The 24,329-nt window shown below is 52.2% G+C and overlaps 1 protein-coding gene across 2 annotated transcripts in view; it reads right to left on the bottom strand.

Annotated features, from left to right (window-relative positions):
* Window positions 1–24,076, bottom strand: part of CASZ1 (castor zinc finger 1) — a 150,150-nt gene extending 126,074 nt beyond the window's left edge. Inside the window, exon 1 of one of the 2 annotated variants that reach the window (XM_074334061.1) lies at window positions 23,923–24,076. The gene's annotated coding sequence lies outside the window, so the exon portion shown is untranslated. The remainder of the gene's footprint in view (window positions 1–23,922) is intronic. The other variant, XM_019746785.2, reaches the window with a different exon arrangement.
* Window positions 24,077–24,329: the final 253 nt, after the last annotated feature.

Raw genomic sequence — 24,329 nt, 5'->3', positions numbered from 1 at the left:
GAAGGAGAAGGCATTGGGGTCATGGGGCCTCTCTGTCCCTCAAACTTCTTCTGCCTAGATGCCCGGCACTCAGAAGGCCCGGGGTCCACAGGCAATGCTGTGCCTACGATTCTCCAGCAGCCAAGCTGCCAGTGGGATCCAGTTTCCTCCCAGCCCCACCTCGGAGTCAGTTCCTGACAAGTTTCTCAGCAGTTTTGCAATCATCATCCAGGTCTAGATCTTTAAAAAGGCAGTAGGCCATGGGGCTGTCTGCAAAAGACAATGCACGCAATTCTTACCTTAGACTACCCTTTCCCACTACCTTCTAGAAGAGCCAGGAGCTCCAGGACCAACAGCCCAAGCCTGGGACACGCTGTCCACCCTCTGGGGGCCTGGACAGGCTGGTTTTTCCCAAGAGGGACAGTCACTGGTCTCGTTCACCTCCCCTTGGGGACTGCATTGAGGTTCAGACCGAGGGAGGCAGACAGATCCCCTTGAAAGATCCATGACGAAAGAAGACTCCCCAGCAAGAACTGAGCCCTGCTAGAAATGGAATCAGGGAAAATTCCACGTTGGTTTTGCTTGTTTTCCATAGCACTAAGAGGGGTGTAGGGGACAGGGAGCGATGACCCCACTTGGTCTGGTTTCCATTTCAGCTTTTTTTTTTTCCCCATGAACTGCACAGATTATTCTGGTTTCAAGGTAGGCAGGATAAATGTCCTTACTTAGGAGATTTTTTTTATTACTATTACTATGGATTTTTGGTTCCCTGCTGTCTGCAGTTCTGTGTCCTTTCCGATCTACCTTAAGTTCCCCTTGGATTTATATATTTATTTTTGGGGTTGGTTTCAGGTGCTTGTAGTTTATCAAACAATCAGCCCTGTGAGGTACGCTGGGTGTTTCCAGAAATTACATCACAAAAAATCATGCAATTAAAGTGTAAGGGAAAAAAAAACATAGCTGTTGCCTAATTTTGTATTTTAATTAGCGACTTATTGTAAACGTAGACTTTTAAAATGGAGGCGCCTAAGCAAAGCCAGTAAACAAGTTTTCCTAATGAATTAATTTCACCTCTTCCCTCCTCCTCCGTCTTCCCCTCCTCACCAGCCCAACTGTCATATTCCAGGTTTTCTTTGCCCTCCTGTTTCCTGTCTCACTTCTTGATCCATGCCCGACACGTATTTGAAAAAGAATGCCCCAAAATAAAATCGGAAACCCTGGCACCCAGGACTCCTACAGGAGCCCAGGCTGGCGTGATTATGGAAGAAGCCTCGAAACTGAGGTTCCTGGCTGAGGATGTAGCATGAAGTTTGCCCCTGTCCCCCTTTGCCCTGTCCCCAGCTGCCCTGCTTCGCTGCTGCCAAACCCTTGTCTGCTGGGTCCCAGAGATGCCTCTGCTCCTGCGAGTGCCCTGGGCTCAGGAAGGGAGAGAGAAAAGCCCAGTGCAGCGCTGACTGCCAAGGCAACGGGGAGCGAGTGGAGACGTGGGACATCTGGGCCCTAGCAGGTGAGAAGACATAGAGAGCGAGGTAAGCTCTGGTGTTGTGAAACCCAAGGGACCTCGGGGTGCCTGGAGGAAGGAGGAGAAGGGGCATGGGAAGGAGAAAGCAGGGGGAGCCTGGAGCCAGGGAAAGAGAAGCCGCAATGAGAAGGGTCTGTCCAGGTCACATGGCAGCTCGGAGAAAGAACACATCCATCAGTCCCAGGCACCCCCAGAAGGGTAAGTACGTCCAGGCCACCACTGTTGGCCAAACTGCCATCATTGGTGTAGAGTCATGCCCCTCCCTTATGGAAAGTTCCCAGCTTGAAGGGCCAAGGAAGTAAGCTAATTTGCCTCTTTGAGCCTCGTTTCTGGGAAAGAAGTGTGAAGGGGGGGAGAAGCATTCACTGCTCTCTGTTTAGTCTTGAAGGGGAGACAAGTCTCGGATGTCCTACAGTAGGGAAGACCCCTGAAAGCTGCCTCTGCCCCACATCAAGAGTGGATACCACGAGCCCCTCCGTTTCACTGTCCACTGGGGAACATCTGAGCCCTCCTGGCACCCTAGAGGCTAGGCCATCTTAACAAGGGCTGGTGTCTACCCAGAGCACTGGACGAGAGCACGCCTCCTCCTGCTGCTGTCATCTCCAAAACCAACGCAGAGACACAGTGGAGGAACAGGTTTGCTTTATGGCTCTCCTGGGGCGAGCCAGGGTATTTAGCATCCTGAGTGAAACCCCACAGTGGCCATTTTTACTCTGAGTAGGAGGAATCGTAATGGTGGGCTCAGGAAAGGCTGTCACCCCCCTACTCATTCCCATCTCAGACCATCTTCGAGCTGGGACCCACCTTGCCTCTGACACTAAGACCAATGTCCTACAGTATAATAGCAGGTGGCCTCATGACCACACTGGCAGTGGGGTGGGGCACTCAAGAAGGCTCTGGAACACCTGGTGGCAGAATCCTGGGCCTCACTCACTAAGATTCCCAAAGAAAGGAAGGAGGAGAGGAAGGAACAACCAGAGAGGAAGGGGCTGGCCCTCCATGTCATCATGCACCGGTGGGAACCCAGACCCAACCCCACGACAGATCCTGCTCGGTTTCAGCTTCAATCGGAGAAGAAAGCTCCCATCAAACATGGGCTGGGCAGGGATGTGGGCACTGAGATTAGGAATTTGGAAAACCATCTGAGGAAGCTGGCCCTGGGAAGACAGCAACAGGATTTAATACCTTATCCTGGCTGTCTGGTAAACACCCTGAACCATCCCCGCACTCCGTTAGACAGCCTCGGATCCTCAGGTGTGCCGGCGACGGGCAGGTAGAGACAGACGTGGGCAGAGACAGGAAGGGAGGGAGTATGGGCCTGGGGGGAGGGGAGGGGGAAGAGCTGGCCTGGGAGGATAGGATGGGTGGCAGCCAAGCCAGACAGTCAATGAAACAGCTGACAGGTGCAGGGAAGGGGGGCAGGGAGAAGAGAAAGGTGAGCCGAGCAGGGGTTTGGGATATTTGGGGATGCCTCCGTCACCCCAGGGGGCTGAGTGGGATGAGAGGAAGGGTCAGAGGCTTATGGGCTAAAGTCCTAGGAATTCTGGCTGCCTTTTCTCTCAGTTAAAGGGGAAATTGGGGAGATGCTATCTATGGGCCAGGCCACAGGCTCCCCCCAGACCAAACAGGACAAAGCAGCAGGTGGGGGGCTAGCTTCCTGGATTTACTGTGGCCACCTATGAGAACTGTCCGCTGGTGTCCTTTAGGGCCACACTCTCCCCAACACACAGACACCTATACCCCCTGCTGAAAAGAAAGTCAAATCAATCAAAATGGAGCGTCCTTCTATTCCAGGCTGGAGCTGACGCGTGACAATAAGCGCTGAGAAGCAGCAGGGAGGGTGGAGAGCAGCCCTGGAGCTGCTCAGAGGGGCTTCAACTCTCCAGAGGTGTTTTGGGGAGCATTAAGTGTAGATGAGTAGAAAAGAGGTGCCCAGAGTCCTGGACATTCGGGGACAGACCACCTTAGCTGTGATCCCAGCACAGAGGCTGAGCTTAAAAGGCACTCCCCCAGGCCCAAGTGGGCCACACCACTAATCCTCTTTTCCCATTTCCGTCTGCTCCTTGATGTAATTACAGTTTTGGATTGAAATACACCCGGAGTGTGACCCCCCCTGCCTGATGCACCCTCTGAGTCCATGGGCACACACACAGCAGTGTATCTCCATGTTCTGAGAGACTCATAAACCATCTCAAAAGCTGAAGGATGCACCACGTTTACATGTTCTCGACTCGCTTCTTCAGTGACACCCGCAAAGCTGCCCTGGTCATGGCCACCTCCACCAGCTCAGGTCTTCCCTCTCTGCCCCCTCAGCTAGGGGCCCAGAGTAACCAAGGCCTCCTGTGTCCCCAGCAGCGGGAAGGAGCTTCCAGCCTGGTATAGGGCTGGGCTTAGAGTCCCTTGCCTTCTGCACACTCCCTAAACCCCACAATCCCAAGAAATCTCATCCACAGGTCCTTGACCCAAAAGGAAGCCAGAAGGCCCAGGTGGAAAACTTTCTTGCTCCAGCAATAACCACATGGGTCATTGGCCCTGCTGTTGGAGGCTGGCCTGACCCTCGGAGATTCCCACCACCCAAGTCTGCTCCAAACACGACCCTGTGGGCACTAGAGGAGCCACTCTCCTCTGCCTCGGTGCCAAGTTCCCTACTGCCCACAGGCAGAGCGCTAACACCCAGAGTTCACACTGTCTGCAATCAAGGGAGTCCTCAAGTGTCTCCTGCCACCATTTCTGTTCCAGTTTCTCGCACACAATCTCTCCTCCAGTTTCTCAACTCTGGCCTTGCCAGTATCAACAGTTTGAATCTTTACATTAAGAAAACACACACACACACTACTCCCGGATGAGGGAGAGAGAATACACTGAGAAAAAAAACCCACAAGACCTAGTGTTGGGGCTGGAAACCGGTGTCACCGGCTCACCATTTCCCCCACATCAGGCAGGTGGCCAGAGAACCCTGGGCAATACATGCTACAGACCTCGCCAGACATTAGAACACTTGTTCGGGTCCCTACCTTTGGAAGCTGGTCCCCCAATGCATCGCTTCAGGCCACTGCTGCTGATAATTTTTCAGAGATAAACAAACCGGTTTGGATAAAACAAGAACCAACCTGAATTCTTCACCCAAAACTCAAAATGAAACTCTCCGATCACCCCTTTCCATCCCTTCTCCACCTGGCTATGCCATCATCCAGTTCCCCAAAATTCAGAAAACTGTATTTTTGTTTTCCAGTTCAGCCCAATAGCCTTTTTGTTCCCAACACTATCATACCTGGGACCGTTCGGGCCAGCCTGAAGGGATGCTGGCTTATTCAAAATGTCCTGCTTCCAGTTTCTCAAGTATGCCGGGGTCTGAAGGCAGAACAGAGAAGGGGAAGGAACATGCCTGGGAGCTTTTGCTGGGCTCGTATCTGATCTGTGCTCTTTTTCCCCTGCTCCCTTTGGGGCTCAGGTCTTCCTTCCCTGAACCTATCACGTCCCTCAATCTACAGCCCCTTCAAAAGGAAGGAGGGGTGTGGACTGGACATCTGGTGGACCCCTGCTTTCTAGGAGCAGAGGAAAGAGGTTGCTCAGTTCCCCTTGGGGGTTACCGGGTTAATCGAGGCTCGATGTCAGGACAGGGTGGAGGCCAAAGGGCAGAGGAAAGACACGGCCTCAAGGGTCCCCCTGCAGGTTCGGTGTGTGACATGCCTACCTACCACCAGAGTCACTTGTGCCTGACACACCCTCACCCATCGCCCCATCGCCCCCAATCAGGCCCCCATGTCCCCCCAGCCTCTCCGTGGAGCTTTCTCTGCTTTCTGCCCTGAGCTGGTCTGGAACCTCTGCCAGGGCGCCCGCCTCCCAAGTCCCCATCAGTGGGGTCTGCTCAGTCCCTGTAGTTAATTTACACCCGTCAGGGTTTAAAATAGCAGAGGCATAAATGAAAAGTCCAATTTCTTCAAATTTGCATTGTAAAACCATCCTTCAACTTCCTTGAAATAAATTTTACTATTTTATTAGTGCAAACAAAATGGTAATAAAACACTAATACAGCGCCTTGTATCCAGGGGAAGAGCTAAAATTAACATAGAGCGAGCAGTGTTTGCTATTACATTCAATTACCTTTTTACTTGAGATTTACATTCTCATCCCCTTAATCTCCATAGTAGTGGCTTCAAAATCATTCCTGCCAGGCTCTGCCCTTCCGGAGCCCCCACAGCTGGAAGCCAGGCCTCCTGCCCAGACGGTGCTCACCCCGGGCATCACGCCTACCCCTTTCACCACTGCTGCCTCTTGTCATAGGTACCACTTCTCTCCCCCGCTCGTAATTCCCTCACGTCTTGGCCTCTCAGTACTCGGCAAGTTCCAAGCAAAGGGCTCTGACACGAGCCGCATTCAGACACACAGTTATCAATAAGCAGGTGCAGGGGGCATGGGCCAGGGGCCCGGCTCCGCCAGCCTGCAAAGGCTCTCCCTGGCATAAGAGAGAGGCAGGGAGCTCATGGGCGCCCTGAGGAAACTGGCATCTCTGGTTTGACAGGTTGTGGGAGAGGGTTTGCTGCATGGCACAGCTGGGAACTCTGGATTATGGCAGGACGCTCAGCCATTCTGAAGTGGGAAGGGTCAAGGAACAGCAGGGTTTAGCCTCTTACTCAATCCACAGACAGCAAAGCTGAGGCCTCAGGAAGGGGCTGCTTGTGGGTCACAAAGGTGGGGCTAGAACTTCACCACCCAGTGCTCTTTCCTCAACAGAGACATGACCTAAAACCAGAGGACCAGTCACCCTCAACCACAGCCACAAAGCATCTGATCCTCCAGGAGGGTCCGTTGGTCTCCTGGAAGCAGAGGAAAGCAGAATTCCCTGTCTGAAACTGGTCATGTGAGCTGAGCCATCGGGGGAGATGACCTTGTTTGCAAGCCCAAAGGACTCTGTCACTGACTAGCTGTGTGACCTTGGACAAGTGACCTCCCCGCTCTGGGCCTCAGTTTCTTCATCTGTAAAACAGGCACAACAATCCTTGTGCTGCCTTCTCGGGCATGGTCATGATGACTGGAAGATCAAGAAGGCAGATTAAAAGCCCACGGAGCTCAGAAACTCGACAGTGAATCCGTTCCCAAGATGGCCTCGGTAAGGGGGTACACAGGAGCACCGGAGTAAGGGATCGTCATCAAGGCCTCGGACGTGGGCATCTGAGTTCTAGGCCAGCTCATCTTAAACCTCTGCGGCTTCGCCTCTAACTCACAAGCCTCGTTTCTCTTACTGGTCAAACTGCTGCCAAAGACCTGGATTATTCCACAAAATCCTTTAAATGAATTTTGAAGAAAGAATTCATGATCAGCCCAGGGCCCAGACTGCTCACAGGTTCACTAGGAGAGCCGTTTGGGGCAGGGGGACAAGGTGAGACAGGGAAAAATACATATAAGGCCCCCTAAGTTTTACTCAGCCTGGCTATTTTCACCAGGGAAAAAAGTGCTTAAGACTGAAGGGGACAGAGATGGACGCACAACCACGCACAGTCACATATACAATCACTCACAATGTCACATACACAACCACACATACACAATCACTCAGTCTTACTCACCCAATCTCATATACACAGCCACACACAATCATTTACATAATCTCACACACACAATTTCACACACATACAATCATTCACACAATCTCACACACATTCACACAGTTACACACAATCACTCACACACAATCATTCATACACTTCCACACAGACACAACCATACACACCATCACACATATTCCATTCCTAACTCTCCCCTCCCAAGACATTTCTTCCTGCATCTTCAAGTGTTGTCCAGTGGACACTAGGAGAAACGTTCTGGTCTAAACCCCTGATCACACAGAATTCTGAGTCCCAATAGAAGAGAGCCGCTTCTGGGACCCCAGGAGGTAGGAATCTTCTTTAAACCCAACCGGAAATGAGGGCATAAACTGTTGGCAGTTGGGCATTACTGGCCAGAACAGCCAAGCGAAATATCCGCGTTCCCCAGAGCCCAACCTGGCTGTCCTTGCTCTAGCACTTTCTGCTGGGCCCCTCTACTCCCACCCCCATCACATCGAGGCCCAGAGATGAGCATCACGAAATCGCTTTCATGTTCCACAAACAAAAGCCAAAACCCACCGCAAGAAGCCACCCATGCCCATGCCCAAAACATGAGGCCTTTTATTTGGTTCAAACCGGTCCTCTGCATTTTCCCCTCATTTTCTTCTCCCCCCCTGGGGAAACAAAAGAAAGTTTGTTGTTGAGGCGCAAACGTTTCTTGGGCCTTGTCCGAGTTCTACCTTGTTTTTCTTTTCCTTTCTGTCTGCCCCCCTACCCCCACCCCACCTTCCCTGCCTCCCCACCTTGAATAAATAAAGCGCCTGGAGCTGGCACAGGCTGGTAAGGAAAGTACAAACTATCTCTTAATTTTCTAATTTTTTTTAACACGCTGGCCTAGGGTTTTGGGCAAAGGACATAAGCTATTGTTGAACAGCACAACACGAAGGTCTGAGTCACCGATACGCCTCGGCTTCTAAAGATCTCATAGGTTTCTGTGGCTGGCACAGTCGGTGAGCTCAGCACCCTGCGGGGGCCGTGGGTGCAGGCGCCCTCTCGCCTGGCACGGCCCCGCCCCCTTCCCTCCCCAGGGCTCCCTACTGGGCCTACACGTTGGCTTTGTTGGTTTTTAATCATAGGGGAGAATTTAAAGAAAATGTTGTGAAATAAAAAACAAATCACCGTGGTCCTACCACTCTAACGCTATAATTTTCATTTCAGAGGATTACCTTTCAAGCTTGGTCCATACGCATTTGTGATTTTTATATAGTTTCTATCACAGTGTTCACAACTCTTGGCCTTTGGCGGGGTTTTTTGTTTGTTTTTTTCTTTCTCTCACGTAATAAACATTTTTCCATGTTTCGAAATCACCTTCGGGATTATTACTTATAAAGGTGACACCGTATTTCTTCCACTGTGTTATTCTTGAGCTAATGCTATGAAGCAAGCATGGGGGACGGGGTCCAGGGAGAGCCCTCACCAAGGTGGGGGGTTTGCCTGACTGATCCAAATCACCTTGGACTTGGCGTGTGGACCTGGAGGACAGGCAGGGGATTCCACCAAACCCCTGCCCATCCTGTAGCTGGCCACGAATGCCCCTGCCCTTGTGCCCAGAGAGACGTTGGTTACGGCAATGGCCTTCATCCTCACGCTGACCTTCACCCTCACGAGCTGCACTTCCTCTTTATAAAGCGCCCTGGCAGCAAAAGGCCCATGACAACACTCCATTTTTATATCTGAATATCTCAAAGCACTTAGCAGAGACTTTCATTTTCTCATTACCCCAAGGAGAGGAGGTCATTCGGGAAAATGGTACAAATATTCCCATTTGTCAAAAGCAAAAAGGAAGTGAGTTAAAAGGAAAAGTCTACCACTTAACGGAGCAAAACCAACCCAGGAGAGACTGCAAGGGTCTTTTTCGCCTCCCCATTCACCCAGTTTGTTTTTTCCATGCAACTTCAGGAACCTCATTACTGAAAAGATGGCATGGGGCCAAAATCAGGTTTCCATTTTGCCGAGAATCAATCACCTTCAGTGGTCCCAGCTCAGAAGACCCTCTTACCTCGTCGTGGGTCTCAACCAAAACCATATTCTCTTATAACTATAATTACATAAAATGCATACATATAAAGATATACAGTCACCAAAAGGAAAAAGCACCAGAAGGAAGTGCACTAAATACTAAACCAGGAAGTGTTAAAATAAACTATGGGTGAATTATTTTCCTTTTATTATTTTCAAAAACTGTTTAAAATATGGTTCTATTTTCCCAGTGATGGAAAGAAGCATGTATTTCAGTGTCATATCAACCTGCATTCAAACTCCGGCTCTCCTTTAACAAACTGGGTAAACTCAGGTAAATTACTTAACCTCTCTGAGCATTATTTCCTGACTGGTACAACAGGAAACCGAACCACTACCTGCCTGGTGTCTTTCAATCCTACAGAAAGTCACAGCACAGCATTTGACACCTAATTGGTGCTCGGTAAATGTCTATTTACTTCCTCTTTTAATAAAATGAAAATGTAAAATCAACTCAGCTTGCTTGCTGTCCCGTGAGAACAAAGCAAGACGCCTTACCTGTACCCTCTCCAATTTTATCCACATCCTTTCAGCCTTCTCCGCCCCACTGCTCACCCCCCAGCAAGCCCCCAGCACACAGACCTCAGTATGCTGATCCTGGCTCTCCTGTGAGTCGCCTGGAGGGTGAGGAAGGGGCTCTGGGATGAGAGACAAGCCCCTTTGTGACCTCCTCCACCTGGACAGGCCCAGGCGAGCTCCTCCAGGGAGCAGCCAGGGCTCGTGCAAGGACTCGGAGGACACACAGGGCGATCCCCAGGTTTGCACCTTCCTGGCAGCCGCCCTCCAGGAACAGGTGCCAGGCTGCAAAGGCCACCTGCTCCTGGGGGAGGGCAAGGGCCACGCTCTCGGCTGCTGAGGAAAAGCCAAGGAAAACCAAGATGGAAGCAGCATCAGGAGTCGACTCCTCGCTTGGCTAGGTAGGCCAGGCCAGGCCAGGGGCTGCCACCTCAGGGGTCCAAGCCCAGGCCTGGGCATGGCAAACCTCCTCCCTGCTCCCTCCAGGGCTCTGTACTGGGCTGACATGTTTGCTTTGCTGGTTCAGCAAGTATGCTTACAGAATTCTGGGGGACACAGCCTCTGGGCGGGGGCTCCAGGCTGGCCTTGGGCTTCCTGGAGCCTGAACACAGGGACAGGCCTGAACCCCACATCTTCCCACCTTCCTGATGACAAATGGATAGAAAGAAGTAGTAATAGCAATAGTAACAAGAATAGCTACCTCTTGTTAACATGTTCCAGGTGCCTTACCAGCATTATTTCATTTAACCTTCACAGAAACCCCATGCTATAGGCACTATTGTTATTCCCCTGTTACAAATGAGGAAACTGAGGCTCACAAGGGGTAGGGATGTGGCCAAGGTCACAGTACTAACAAATGAGGGAGTGGGGATTTGAACCTGTGTACTTAACCACTGTTCTATGCTGCCTCTGCACAGGCCACTCTTCCAGCTAAACTCCTAAAGCAACCACACTCCACCAGGCCTTTTCTAGAAGGGGAGCCCCTGGCAGGCATCCCCAGCCACGGGAGATACATATACCCCCAAAGAGCAGGCTGTAATTCTGCCCAAATGAATACTTCTCCTTGCCTCTTACTCCCCAGAAAAAGGAGAAACTCTGAACCTCCACCCAGAGAGGGCAGTCAGGCTAAAGAGATGCCATTTTACAAATACGGGGTGATGGGAGGCTTACCTGCAAGGTGGCAGTATTTTCCTCCTTGGCTCTCTTGAGAATACTTAGGTGGGGAGGTAGATCCTTGCCATGGATCATGGTCAACGGCCAGGTACAAGGAAACATCTATCGACCGATTTATGGGTTTAGACGTGGTAAGAGGAGGAATACGGTGGGGGTGGGGGCAGGGACAGGGCCCTGGGCATACGGAAACCCTCAAAACTGTAAGCTTTCTTTGCAAACCAGCGATGACGCCGGGTCAAAATGGTAGACCCTTTCTTTTAAAATTAAACTAGGTCTCTAATGGGAGGCTGCATGTGGGGAGCGCCCCTGACAAGGTCCCCACAGCATGGACCCCCAGCTCCCCAAGTTGCCAGCGGCAGGTCCCATGAAAGCTGGTGGAGCCCAGCAGAGTGGGGGCCGGGTGGGCCACCCGGGGCAGACAGGCTCCAATCATGCTGAGCACAGCACATCGCTTCATTCAGGAACCGAGAGTAAAATGTACAGCTGGGTCTAGAGTTGATTCAGCCCTTAACTCATTCGGGGATCGCTGGTGGAGCCAATGAGGCGACGGGGAGGGGGGCACAGCGACCTGGGGGAGGGCGTTAGGCCATCCCAGGGGAGGGGGGCAGACTGGGGCAGCACCCCAGCTGATAATGTTGATACATACAAAAAGAAATCATAATTCTTTTCAAAACGCCTCGAAAAACCACACAAGCATTGGGAGTTTCGGGAGGGACGAGTGAGCGTGTGTTAGGTGAAGGGGTAGGGGGTGGGGAGCTTGTTTTCTACCCACTGCCAAATTCTCATTTACTGTCAGCTCCTATCCATTTGGAACTCACTGACTCAATTGCCTTTTCACGGGGAAAGGAGCCTGCACAATGCAGGGGACTTTTCAGCTCCACATTAGCACACAGGGCACTGGGCAATGTCCGGGAATAAACACACACGTCCCTCCCGCAGGCCATCGACCCCACCCCCACCCCCAAACAACACAGCCAGCCCTGCCAGGGCCACATCTGCTCTCCCCTACTTTACTACTTTGGGGTTTATTTCCAATGCAGTTTGGCCAGTGGAGAAGAGTGTGTGTGTGGGGGGGGGCACACTTATATGTGTGTTTGAGGGGTACGGGCTCTAACTCACAAGCAGAAGGGCCTGCAAGACTTCGTTTTAGGGCACTTCCAACTCTTGCTTTTGCCCAGAGAAAGGAGGGATGGGGAGAGATGGAAAGAAGGGCTCTATAATAGGTTCCCAGAAGAAAGGGACTGGGGGGGCGGGGGGGCTCATTTAAACTAATTCTGGAAAGTGTTGATTATGGAGAAATTGGCATTTGGTTAGGGAGTGTACCTAAGAACTTGGCAGCCGCAGAAGCTCTTCAATAGTCATTATGAAAATAAAATCAACAATTATAAAAATAATTATTATAATAATGGTGGTCCCCACTCTTTGCGTGCTCACTATATGCCCAGCACTATACTAAGTGCTTACATTCATTTACTCAGTTATTGACCACAAGGACCAATGAGGCAGGTACTGTTTACTGTCAGCCCAATTCCACCGGGTCAGAGAGTTAAGACCCCTGCCCAAGGGCACAAAGACTGCAGGTGAAAGATTTAAACCCCGTTCTGCCTGACGCTAGACCCACCACATCGCCCAGCCCCAGGAGAGAGGAAACCCTCGGTGCAATCTAAAGACGAGGCAGCCCAGCACCACAGAGGCCGTGGCACCAGGTAGGGAGTGCCCTTTGACATCTGAGTGCTTCTCTGCTGCCCAGCCCCCACCTCGGTCACTGACCCGTGGGGCCCATCCCTTCAGCCCCAGCTCTGAGGGAAGCAGCCCTATGACAACGCTCCCATCCAATAGAACTTTATGTGGTGACGGAAATGTTCATCATTGGGGCTGCCCAGTACAGTAGCGACCAGCCACATGTGGCTAGGGAGTCCTCGAAATGTGGACAGTTCGGGGAAGAACTGAATTTTTCACTTGATTTCATTTAAATGCCACGTGGGCTAGTGGCTACTGCATTGGACAGTACAGATCAGAATCCCTCCCAGCACAAGAGCTATTGTGGAAATAAACTAAAAGCATCAGAAGATGGAAGCATGGCCCACCGAGGCCTCCACCTCAGCACCAAGCATCTCCCCCACTCTGCGATGGCCTTTCAAAAATCACTGGCCTGCCTCCAGCTTATCTGTCTCCCTTTCTCCCTTCTCGCTTATCTTTCTTTCTTTCTTCCTTTCCTCCCTCCCTTCATTCCTTCCTTCCGTCTCTCCCTCCATTTCTTTTCCCTTCCTTTCCTTCCATCCTTCTTTTATTCCTTCTCCCTCTCGCACTCTCCCTCGCTCCCTCCCTCCCGCTCTCTCTTTCTTAGAAAAAAGCATCAGTTTAATTAGATAAATCCTCCGAGCACGTGGCCTGGAGTCCGTCATGGAAATTAACCTGCTCCCAGATCTCAGATAGTGAAACAGGAACCTGGGTGTTTTGGCATAGCACAGTGAAATGGGAGAGGCCGATGGAGTTTCATACACCTCATCTTCCATAAGTGCCCCTCGCCCCTGCAGTGCTCCCTGCTCCACAGCCCCTATGCCCTTGCCTTCTTAGGTCACTGCCTCCCGGCTACCTCTGACTCTTCTCCTGCTCCCCCCAGCCTGGGGAGTGCCCCCCTGAGACTGGATCCCCAAGGGGGGTTAGTGTGTGGGCACCTCAGTCCCACAGAAGACTCCGCAGTTAGCTCCCGTCACCCAGGGCTGGCCTGTTACTCATCTCACGGTCATCTCGAAGCCCCTACTGTGTGTTACTCATTGGGCTAAGCGTATTCCATGAAATAATGCTCAAAGTCGAATTTCAGCAAACGTTAGCTATGATTACTGTCCTCTACTTAAAATTCTCAAAAGGTAGGAATTCCAATCCCCATTTTACAGATGTGGAAGCAAAGGATTAGAGGAATTAATCTGCCCAGCTGGGAGAAACACGATTCACATGGGGCTCAGCCTGACTCCAAACGCACACGCCTGACCTCTGCCAGCCACGCGGTCTCCATCAGAGCGGAGCCTATACACACGGGTCTCTGGGGACCCCCCCAGCATTCAGCATTAAGCTCTCAGGCTGAGCAAACACAGTCAGAGGCCACAAGCACCTTTGCACCGGTTCTCAGGGTCTGCCCCCACCCCAAACAGCTCCCCCGCAAGCTTCAAGAACACCAATCTGGCCACAATGGGAAAGAGAGACCCAAGGCCCCTGCCCCGTTTGAGGTCTGACTCCAAAGATGGGTACAGTCTGTTTCTTGTCCTCTATGACTCATTATCCAAAATACCAGGAGGACCTGAAGGCAGCCCAGAGAGGTAAAACACAAAATCCAGAATTTCCAACCCACAAAACAGTACCCCATACCTACCAGAGTCCCGCCCCCAGATATACAGAGGGAGAGCTCTCCCCACTCTTCCATCCACAGTACACGCTGGGGGGCAGTAAGTGCGTCCCCACGTGGGTCCAGAATACACAGGGGCCAGGCCTGTTCTAAACACTTCACATGGCTTAGCTCATCTAATTCTTACATCAACCCCACAAGGTAGGTACTGTTTTCCCCATTCTACAGATGAGAAAACAAAGTCACAGACTACTTAACTAACTGATGTAAGGTCACAACTCTGAGCCCCAGCTAACTGGCTCCAGAATGCATCATCTACAACATATGCAGCTCCTCAAAGAACCCATGGCTCAAAACAGATAACTACACCCCACATTCTGAATGGGATCCCCCCACTGCCTAAAAACAACCCCTCAACTCAGCCCAAGCTCCCAATGATAAGGGAACTAAGCTGCAACCTGATACGAAAATGAAACCCCACACCACACACTACATCCAGGCCCTTGGCTTTCTGGAGTGGAATTCACAGGGGTCCCCTTTGAGACTGATACCATTTTATATAAAACCGGCTTACCTGACATTGGGGGCACTCTGCACTTGACAACGCGGCCATGACAAATTCTTCATTACGCTTAATTATTTCAAAGGTCTTTCAAGTTACGAGCCCAGCGGACCATCAGGGCAACTTTGTGAGGGTGGTAGGGTCAGAGGCCATTTGATAAGAGAGAAACTGAGGCCCAGAGAGGTCAAATGACTTGCCCAAGGCCACACACTGATTTACTGCAGAATTAGAACTACACTGGGGTCTCCTGATGGCTGCAACAAGACCTCAGCGGAGCTCTGGACCACCCAAGTCTCACCCCATCCCAGCATCCCAGACCAGGTCTCCCTAAGGATCAGATTTCCCTGAAATTCCCAAAGGAGCCTCTGGGACTAGTGGGCCCGGAAATGGCCCTCACATAGCAAGCTGCACAGCTGAGCTCCCCGAGGGCAGGGGGGGCGGGCAGAGCTGGAGACGCTGGCACAGCCCCGTGGGTACTCTGCCAGCAATTAGTGCTGGGGAAGGGTGCCAGCCTGGCAGAGCTAATCCCCCACCCCTTCTTCTCATTTACACACACACACACACACACACACACACACACACACACACACACACGTTCACCCACCCCGAGACCAGCAGCAGAGGCAGCGCAGCTTCCTTTCGGTAAATCTCATCAGCAAGGCACACACAGGGCATGCAATTTGGTCATTACTGCTTTTAAACAACAGAAGAGCAGAATCTACCCGCCATTAACCCGTCCTGCCCTCCCTCTGGGCTTCCCACCAGCTCAGTCACCAGCCTTCATCTCTAACTCCCACGCACCCCCTTTTGCATGCTCCCCGAAGTTGATTTCCAAAAGAAACATAGAGTTAAAAAAAAAAAAAAGCAAAACCTGACTATAGTAAGTCAAACCTGAAATGTGTCTCCCTGCCCACCTCTGTCCCCAGAGAAAACATTCCATGGTTCGGACATGACCTTGGCTAAGACCCTTCCCCAAACATCCTCGGAATCTTAGAGTGCCAGCCAGATGCCAGGGAGGCTGCCTTTGGCCTGGAGTGGGGCGTCTACCTGAGCAGGTGTGTTTCTTCAGAGGGGAACGTGCGTGTGGCCCTGATCCACCTGCGGTGGGGTGGGGGGGGTCCTGTGTCGCCGTCTGACTGCTCTCCCAGCACTGAGGCAGGCAGGGGAGGGAGTGGCAGTGATAACTGATTTTGCCTCCTCACTGCCCCCCACCCCCGCTCCCCGACAGTCCTGGAGAATTGGAAGGAAGCCCACCAGAGCAAGGGACCCTAGAGGGTCCTTAGCTGGGTTTATAAGATCTGTGAAACCCCTTAAAGTATAAGCAGTATTTATGCTTATGAGATTTTTTTTATTAAGAGGATTCTCACAGGGGGCACATGAACTCAAAAGGGGAAGAAACAGAGTCACCACCACCCCCACCGCCCCACCATGGGCTCAGCAGTGTCTCATGCCCAGGTGGCAGAGAACACAGCATGGGGTTCCAATCGTCCCTCCTGCAAGTGGCCCTGACCAGCTGCCTCCCTCCATGGGAGCTGCCCCCAGCCTCATCCTCGCCTTGCCTGGGAGTTGGTCCCTGGAAGCACCAGCCCAGGAGCTGTGCCGCGGCCCTGGGCCCGTCCTCCAGGGCTGCCCGCAGCCCCAGCAGAGGACAGGCACAGCAGAGCCCACCAGCGGGGAGGAGAGAGGACGCCAGCGCTCCTCCAGAAAAACCTCACAGATCCTCTAAGCCACCTAGTGTCCGGAGCTGAGCTCTGGCCGCTGTTCTGTCCCTCTGGCTTCCCAGAGAGGACAATGCAGGGGGCCCCGAAGGAACCTGAGGCCCGGGGGCAGAGGCTGAGCTGCCTGGGGAGACGGAGCCCAGGAGGAACAGCCCGAGGCAGGGCTGACCCACAGCACATATTCCCATCACCCATGCTCCTTGCCCCAGCAAGACACTCTCTCCTGGAGATCAACAGTGTCATCTCAGACACACCGTCTGGGCTGGGCTCCTCTGGGTGCCCCCACCCCAGCCTCCAGGCCTCCTGCAGAGCCTCCCAAACCCTGGGCCTGCCACTCCCCCAGGGCCACTTGAGCCCCCACCTCCCACCCTCCTCCTCTGCTCTCTCTTTTCTCTGTGTCCTCAAGACTCTTCTCACCTTGAGAAGTGTTAGGATTACCCAGCATTTACACTCAATGCTCTTCTTTATTCCTTAAGACTTATTAAGAATGATAATGAGTTCCGAAGGAGCCACAGTCTCCCTCCCTCTCTCCTTCTCTCTCTCCTCTCTCTCCTTCAATCTCTCTCTCTCTCTCTCTCTCTCTCTCCCCCTCACCACCCCCCTTTGCTCTCTTTCTCTACGTGTCTTTTCTGCCAAAGACACACAGGACAAATCCAGACCAAAAGGGAAAAGAAATTCCAACAACATGGAACGAGGGCACTTGAGGATTTATATTCAATAAATCCTTCTCTCTTCTTTCCTCTCCTTAGTTGTTCTCAATCAGTCAGATTAAAAATAAAACACCCCCTTCCCTTCCCACCATCCAGGCCACCCCCTACTCTGCTGGACTTTGAGCAGGGGGAGCGGGAGAGGGCCTGGCTTGTCTGCACAACCTCGTTAACGTGCAGCTCTTAAACGGTTGATTAATTTTTGCAGAATTTACGACAGGCTTTAGCTCTGTACCCCCCCTCCAACACCGTGGCCTCAGAACCACAGTAACTTAACTTGGTGAACTTGAGGGGGGCAGAAATGGGGGCCTCTCCCCCGTGGCCTCCTGTGGCTGGAACCACGGGCAGGCAGCCTGGCGACAGACAGAAGACACAGATGCCAAAGGCCAGGCAGAAGACAGACCCGCTAGTGGATCAGCGAGGCACCCACCGGAGAGATCACCAGGCAGCCAGAAGCCACAGCTAACTTTTGGCTATTTGGGACTTTCTCATTTCAAAATAAGGAAGCCTTCAGAAAGTGGGCAGAGCAAAAAGGAACCCTCAGAGCTGGCAAGGATGCCCGCGTTCGCGTCCACCAAGCCATACCACGCATCTCGGCACAGGGACCAGCCTTAGCCGTCTGCCCGGCTGCCCTTCAGAGAAGGGGAAGAACAGATCCTAATGAAATTACGGGTTTTAAAATGTCTATAAATTAAATCTCTTTCTCTCTCTCTGTGAATCTCCCCCTGAGCTCCCTCCTCTACAAGGCTTGTTTGCCTCTCCTCCGTTCCCTGTGCTCATGTCTGTTTTTCTGATATAGACATCAAGAGGTTACGGGCTCAATTACAACTCCGCTGGAGTCTCAGCATCAGACTTGCCTGGCCTTCTCTTCTCCTCTTCAGAAACCAGATACCAAATAAATCTCTCTCCTGCTTTATATTTTTATTTTGAATGCCAAAAGCCAAAAGATTCATTCAGTTGACTCACAGCCTTTTTTAACTTACTTCACATGGGGGGGGGAATATCCTTTTTAATTGTGTTGGAGTATAAATATAATATAAATGCTTTTCTCTGTATCTCATTCCCCTTTCTTAAGGATATACACAAAACCTTGGCTATACATGAAATTTCAAAAGTGGGGGGCAGACTATAAATGTGTGTAATTAACACGTGTCTGTTGGTAGGGGCAAAGGAGCTGCTGGAGAAAATCCGTTGGACATCTAGTATATTTCTCAAGTTAAGGGATCATATCAGAAAGCTTCTTGTTAGCAAAAGGTCCATTTGAAAAGGGTGGGACATAAACGGTGATTTTTTTTTTTTTTTTAAGGAAAACATTGCTTCTACCTTCCCGACTAGCGTCCCTAGATACAGAAGAGAGACAGGCTGTCTATAACATTTTATAGCCTCAAAAGCCACCGCCCACCCCCCAAAAAAGTTTAAAAATCCAAGTTACAGTCAATCATCATAGCTCCTGATCCCTGAGAAGCAGAAACCAGCTTGGAGTTGTAGGTCTAAGGGTAAAAAAAACAAAAACAAAACCCCACCATAATTCTGGAAATATTAACCAGAGGGGATTCCAAAAGGTACTTTTCCAGGAACAAGCACTTGAGACAAAGGCTGGAGAAAGCTGAAGTTCAAGCCTTAATCAAAAAGAAAAACTTTGTCTTTCCAATTAACTAGACTGGGAAAAAGAAGGGGTGGGGGGGACACATTACTACCAACTCATTAATTCTTTCCTGTAAACAATTTAATTAAATTCTGCTAAACACAGGAGAAATACTCATTTTGGAGTGCTTCCCCCCCACCCAAAGGCAAATTCCTCCGGGTTACTCCCCCCCATGCCAACACTTCCCCGGCTGCACAACCTTCAAAAATGGATTTCCAACCCAGTCATGGACTGTGCTGCTCACGGCTGCAAGAATGACAGCCTCATATGTCTGAAAGCTGACACTTCAGCTTTTAAAAGAAATGGGGAAAATAAGCTGTTGACTCCTTGGTTAAAGTATTTTCTTGTTCTAACTCATGTTCTTATGTCACTGGGCTAAAAGAGAGAGAGAGAGATATGACTTTCCTTGAATGATCTGTTTAACCTAAGCCAGGGGAAAAAAAAGAAAGTCATTAATTACTTATGTGAGCTATTGCTTCAGAAAGACAATAAACCTGCCCGGTCGCCATGGATATGACATATTTGCTCTGAAAACAACACAATAATTAGCAAAGGGGAAAGATACAAGGAGAATATGCAAACTCCTGAGTTTAAAGCTACAGTGCTCTTTTCTACGTTTAAACCTCTGTTCTGTTTGCAATCCAAATCAAACAAATTTTTAAAATATAGCAAAGGGGGAAATAACTGGAATGGCTCCTCTCTGAGCTGAGCTGAGAAGTAACACCCATTCCACTCCCTTCCAAAATAAAATAATATAAAAGAGAACCAGGATGGCAGAAGGAAAAAAAAAGTCAACAATTGTCTCTGTTTTATTTCCTATAGCAGGGGTGGAGTCTGAGGTTTGTTTTTTCTTTCTTTCTTTTTTTTTTTTTTTTAAGTGTGCTCTTATTTAGCATTGGACCTTCTGGCCAGATATAAATTTATTTATGAAAGCCAAATGCCCTGTGTGTGGCTCACCCCTCCCCAAAGTGAATGGAAATGGACAGGGGTGGAGGTGGGGGGCTCAAGTTAGAAAAGGAAAGCAGTATACTCAGAAAGCATCAGCTCCAGAGAGGGACATCCACTCCCCCCACCTCCAGGAAAATGGAACCCGGGCCTTACTTTAATATTAAAAATGCATTAAATGGTTTTACCTACAACTTAGTCCCAAAGGATCATTAGGAAATGCAATCGCTTTGTATCATATCTGTCAGTGTGATAAACATCGGCATTCAGAGTAGGTTTGCAATTTTTCAGAGTGTCACAAACCAAGATAATTTTTTCTGCCTTATTTTCTTAATTCACTGTACCCACCTCCCTCATAGTCACAAATCCACAGAAGACTACCTGAGGAGAAGAGAGGAAGAGAAAAAGTTGATATATTCTCACACACCAGACAGAGGTTACTGACATTTTCCTTAAAAGTAGGGAAATTGGAACTTTAAAATATTTGGGTATTTAAAAAGAATTAAAGCACTCCATTAAGTTTGAGTAAAAACTCTTCCCTCTTCCCAGAGGCTAATTTTCCAAAAACAGATGGTCAGGATCTAAAAGAGAAGCAAATATACCTCAACCCCCACAGGCAGAGAAATCTAACTTTGAACTTCTTTTTAAATTAAAAGGGGGGGGGCAAGATAAACTATTAATAAGTATGAAAAATTAGCTGAGCTACAAGTTTTGTTTTTCTTATTCAAAAAATTCTTTAAACACAAGGGCAGCAGATATAAAGGAGAGGTTCACATTTGACTGACTTCCTATTTTTTTTAACAATAGTTGTGTTTTTTTTTTAGATTGGACTCTTTGATCTTGAAAGAATTTTGCTCTTATATGATGGGGGAGAAGGGGATGGTGGTGAAATGATCTGTTTTAAATGATGATGCAACCTAGGGATCAAAGCCTTCGCTTTCTTCTAGCCATAATAAGCTGTACTTGCCACAAAGCGTGAGTATCCCGGCTCCTCTACTTGGTAAGAAGGAAATAAAATGCACCGAGACTCAGAGAAAGACGCGAAGTCTCTGCAAGGTGCAAAGTCTAAAACAAAAAACAAAACAAAACAAAAAAGAGGGAGGCACTGCCCCTTTAAACGTTTTAGTGCATATGGAGTTTGATTTCTGAAAGAGATCAGTTTAACATCTCCATAGAAACCAGCAACAGATTATCATCAACAGAATAAATAACTAGTCTAATAAATTAAACAGAAGGCATAAGATCGCTGGAAACCTGATTACTGAAGTTCAACAATATTCCCCATAAACTCCTGTTAACCGCCTCTAAGGTGGCTAACAAGATGGGGAGGTGGGGGCTATCTCTCCAGTTATCCGGGTTCCGGGGAGAGAGACAGTGGCCGCTGCCGGGAGAGGAGAAGTTACCCCACCCTGCCCTGCAGAGGGTCTGAGAGCTCGAGGGAGGGCAAACCATTAAGCGAAGTTTGGGAAGTGGGAAAGTGGCTGGGCGTCGGGAGAGGTAGAGCGAGTCGCCGGAGATGGCGCGGGACTCGCCGCCCTCCCGGGACGCACCGCCTCGCGGCCACCAGGGCGCAAACCCAGAGCTTTGCGCTCGGGCACCGAACAGCCCAGCGCCCCCTCTGGGCACGTGGAGCGCAGCCCCGGCGCAGCCCCCGGGGATCAACTACCCCCCTCACCACGCCCCGCGCAGCTGCTCCTGCTCAGCCCGGACAGCTCCCTTTAGGACGGCGACGTGCGTAGTGTGTGTGTGTGTGTGTGTGTGTGTGTGTGTGTGTGTGTGTGTGTGTGTGTGCATGCGTGTGTGTGCGTGTGTGTGTGTGTGTCCGCGCGCGCCGTGGGGTAGGCGGGGGGGGGGGTCGCACCAATTTACGGGGAGATCTGTTTTCCAGTCCCATAGCACGCTGTCACCGCGCTCCTGTACCAACTTACAGACCTCCTAAATACACCAACTTTGCCCATCGGTTACCCTGGACTTTTCCCCCTCGCGGTCCCCACCTCTTTGAAGTGCACGGGGTGTTGGCGGGACAACCACACATTCTGAGGGTCTTGCCCCCAGACTACGCTGGGGCAGCGACGCATAACCCCCCAGTCGCCCCTTGATCCATCCAGGTTTTGGGGAACTCCAGGCTTGTTTGAGGGGTGTTTTCGTCGCTTCCCTGGTGGACAAATCATACACACCCGCACACGCACCCTGGGCCGGCTTCCCGAGCTGAGGCTGGTTCAAGAGGAACTTGTGCAGGGAGGAACTTGAGGGAGGCCCCTGCCTCCCTCCGCACTCGTCTCCTCCCCCAACTCCGGACCCGGGTAGGGGATGACTTGGAAGAAGAATCTGCACCCACCCCTTAGAGAAAAATCTATTATTATTATTTTAATCTACGCCCCCAAAGTGTCCCTCGCGCCGTGATTGACGGCGCATACACCTGTTCCTCTCGCCGAGGAGCTTCCAACGCTGGGGACGGACGTTCGCCCAAATGCTCCGCAGCGGCCCAGCGCCAGTCCGCCCGTCCTCTCCGGGCCAACCCCCGTCCGCCTCCCCGGAGAGCCCCTGCTCGCACCTTGCCATCCTAGCGGCCGCCCCCCGCCCCTTCCAGGCCCGATTCCCCAGCCCGCCCGCTCCCGGCCGCTCTGGCTTCAGAAAGAGAGAAAGAACAGAAAGCAAAACTTCCTGGCGGCCGACGGCCATCAGCTGCACATTCTGCAAATGCCACCGAGTAAAAATAAACCGGCCGCCGCTCCGCCCGGCCGGCTCACCCCGGACGCACGACTCGGCCCCCAGCCTCGAGAGCTCCCTGCCTATGGGTCCGGCCGATCCCCCATTCCCGCGCGCCCCCTGGAGCCCCGCTCCCCTACACTCTTCTGCCAGCCATCACGCGCTCCTTTGCCTTGAAGCTCGACCCCAAGTGACCAGGTGGCCCGGCCCTCTCCCGTTTGGTGCCCCCATGCTCCCCACAAGCCACTCTTCTCTCTGTCCTCCGCCTGGTACCTATTTCAGGCGCGCGTCCCTAGACTCAGGGCTCCCTTTCCCCAAATGCTGAGCCGCGAGGTCACCCTCAGGCCATCCTCGGGGTACAGACCCCGCCAGCCCTCTTCCACCGCGACTGAGCCCCCTGGGAGCGCACCACTCCACCCTCCCGCGGGCCCGCCAGCCCAGCGTCCCATGTCCCCGGACGCAACTTCTCTCCCAGCGCACACAACAACCGCGGCAACTCCCCCCGAACTTTTCCCGGGACCCAGGAGGATTCCGGCCGACAGCCTCACGGTCCTGAGCCGGTGCGCCGGCTCTCTGTGCCCACAACTGCCAGCATTGAGCCCGGGGAGGCTGAGGTGGGGGTGGGGGTAGTAAGGAGAACCACTTGCCGCGCCCGGAGCAGCGCACTTGAGACAAACTTCCCAGGCACAAATGAAAAAGGGGACGCCGCTCCCCCATCGAAGCAACCTCTTGCCTTCGTTTTCCCACCCGAAGACACCCCTGGGCACTCTGCGCCTAAATGAACACTGCCTACCTCTGCTGGTAGCACCTACACTCTGGTATTGGGGCACAAGAGTCGGCTGACGGGGTTCCCCATCCACCCCTTCCCCTGAGCAAAGTCTTGCAAAGTCACCCCAGGCGCCCCTCACCCCTGCCTCCTTCTCGGCCCTGGAGAGCTCACAAACCCCTGCAGCTGTGGGGGGGGGGGATTGGCGTAGGGGGAAGGAGTGATAGCCCGGTATTGGTGAGCACCTGCCCCCCCCGGGAGCCCGCAGAGCAGGGGGCGCCCCCACTCTATCTGCAAAGTCTGCACTCGTGCCTGGCACCTCCCCCTCTTCTCCCCTACCCTTCTGCCCCCTCAGTTAGAGTAAGTGACCCCCAGGAGCAGCAGCCCTCCCCTCCCCCGAAGCCGCGCGCTGGGCATTCCCCGGGCCACAGCGGGCGACGCGCCGCCCCGCGCCCGGGTGCCAGCCCTCCGTGCCCCCTGCCTCCCGCACGGCCGGAGTTGGGTGGCAGCCGCCGCGCGCAGGCAGGCTGGCTGGCTGGCTGGCTGGCTGGCTCTCTCGCTCGCTCGCTCGCCCGCGCCCGGCTGCAAGCAGCAGCCCTGGGGGTGGGGGGCTGCACCGGGACAGGGGGCGAGGCGCGGAAGAAACCTGGGAGGCCCGCGGGGCTGAGGGGCGTATGGGGGGGCGCGTCGGAGGGAGCGCCGAGTCTCTTACCTGCACTTGGGGCGGCTTTGGGTGACTTTCCAAGTCCGGGGGAAAAATGTGTGTGTGTTTGGGATGGAGCGCCGCGGGCGCGCATGCGCTGCCCAAAGTTGCCGGATCCCGGATTTTTCGCTCCCAGTCTCCGCTCTCGCCCGCTGTGATTATGGAATTCTCCGCGGCCGAACGGGCGAGTGGGTGGCATGTAAAACCCGGGCCGGATCGCGGGGCCGGGCTCCGCTCCACCCTCGCACCCCCAGACCTTCCCCTCCCGGTTTCTTCCCACCCACTGCCCGAGCTGAGCTCGGCTTGCGCGCGCCCCGAGGCGCGGCCTGCCTAAGAGCATCTGAGCACACGGCTCCCTTTTGCGGCTGGAGAAGCTTTCTACACTCCCCAACTGAGTGGAGCTGAGGCTGGGGAGA

This window comes from Rhinolophus sinicus, linkage group LG06, assembly GCF_036562045.2.
Source record: "Rhinolophus sinicus isolate RSC01 linkage group LG06, ASM3656204v1, whole genome shotgun sequence".
In the NCBI taxonomy this organism is placed as follows: Eukaryota; Metazoa; Chordata; class Mammalia; order Chiroptera; family Rhinolophidae; genus Rhinolophus; species Rhinolophus sinicus.
The sequence above is the reverse complement of the archived record's forward strand: the minus strand, read 5'-3'. Positions and strand labels throughout refer to the sequence as shown.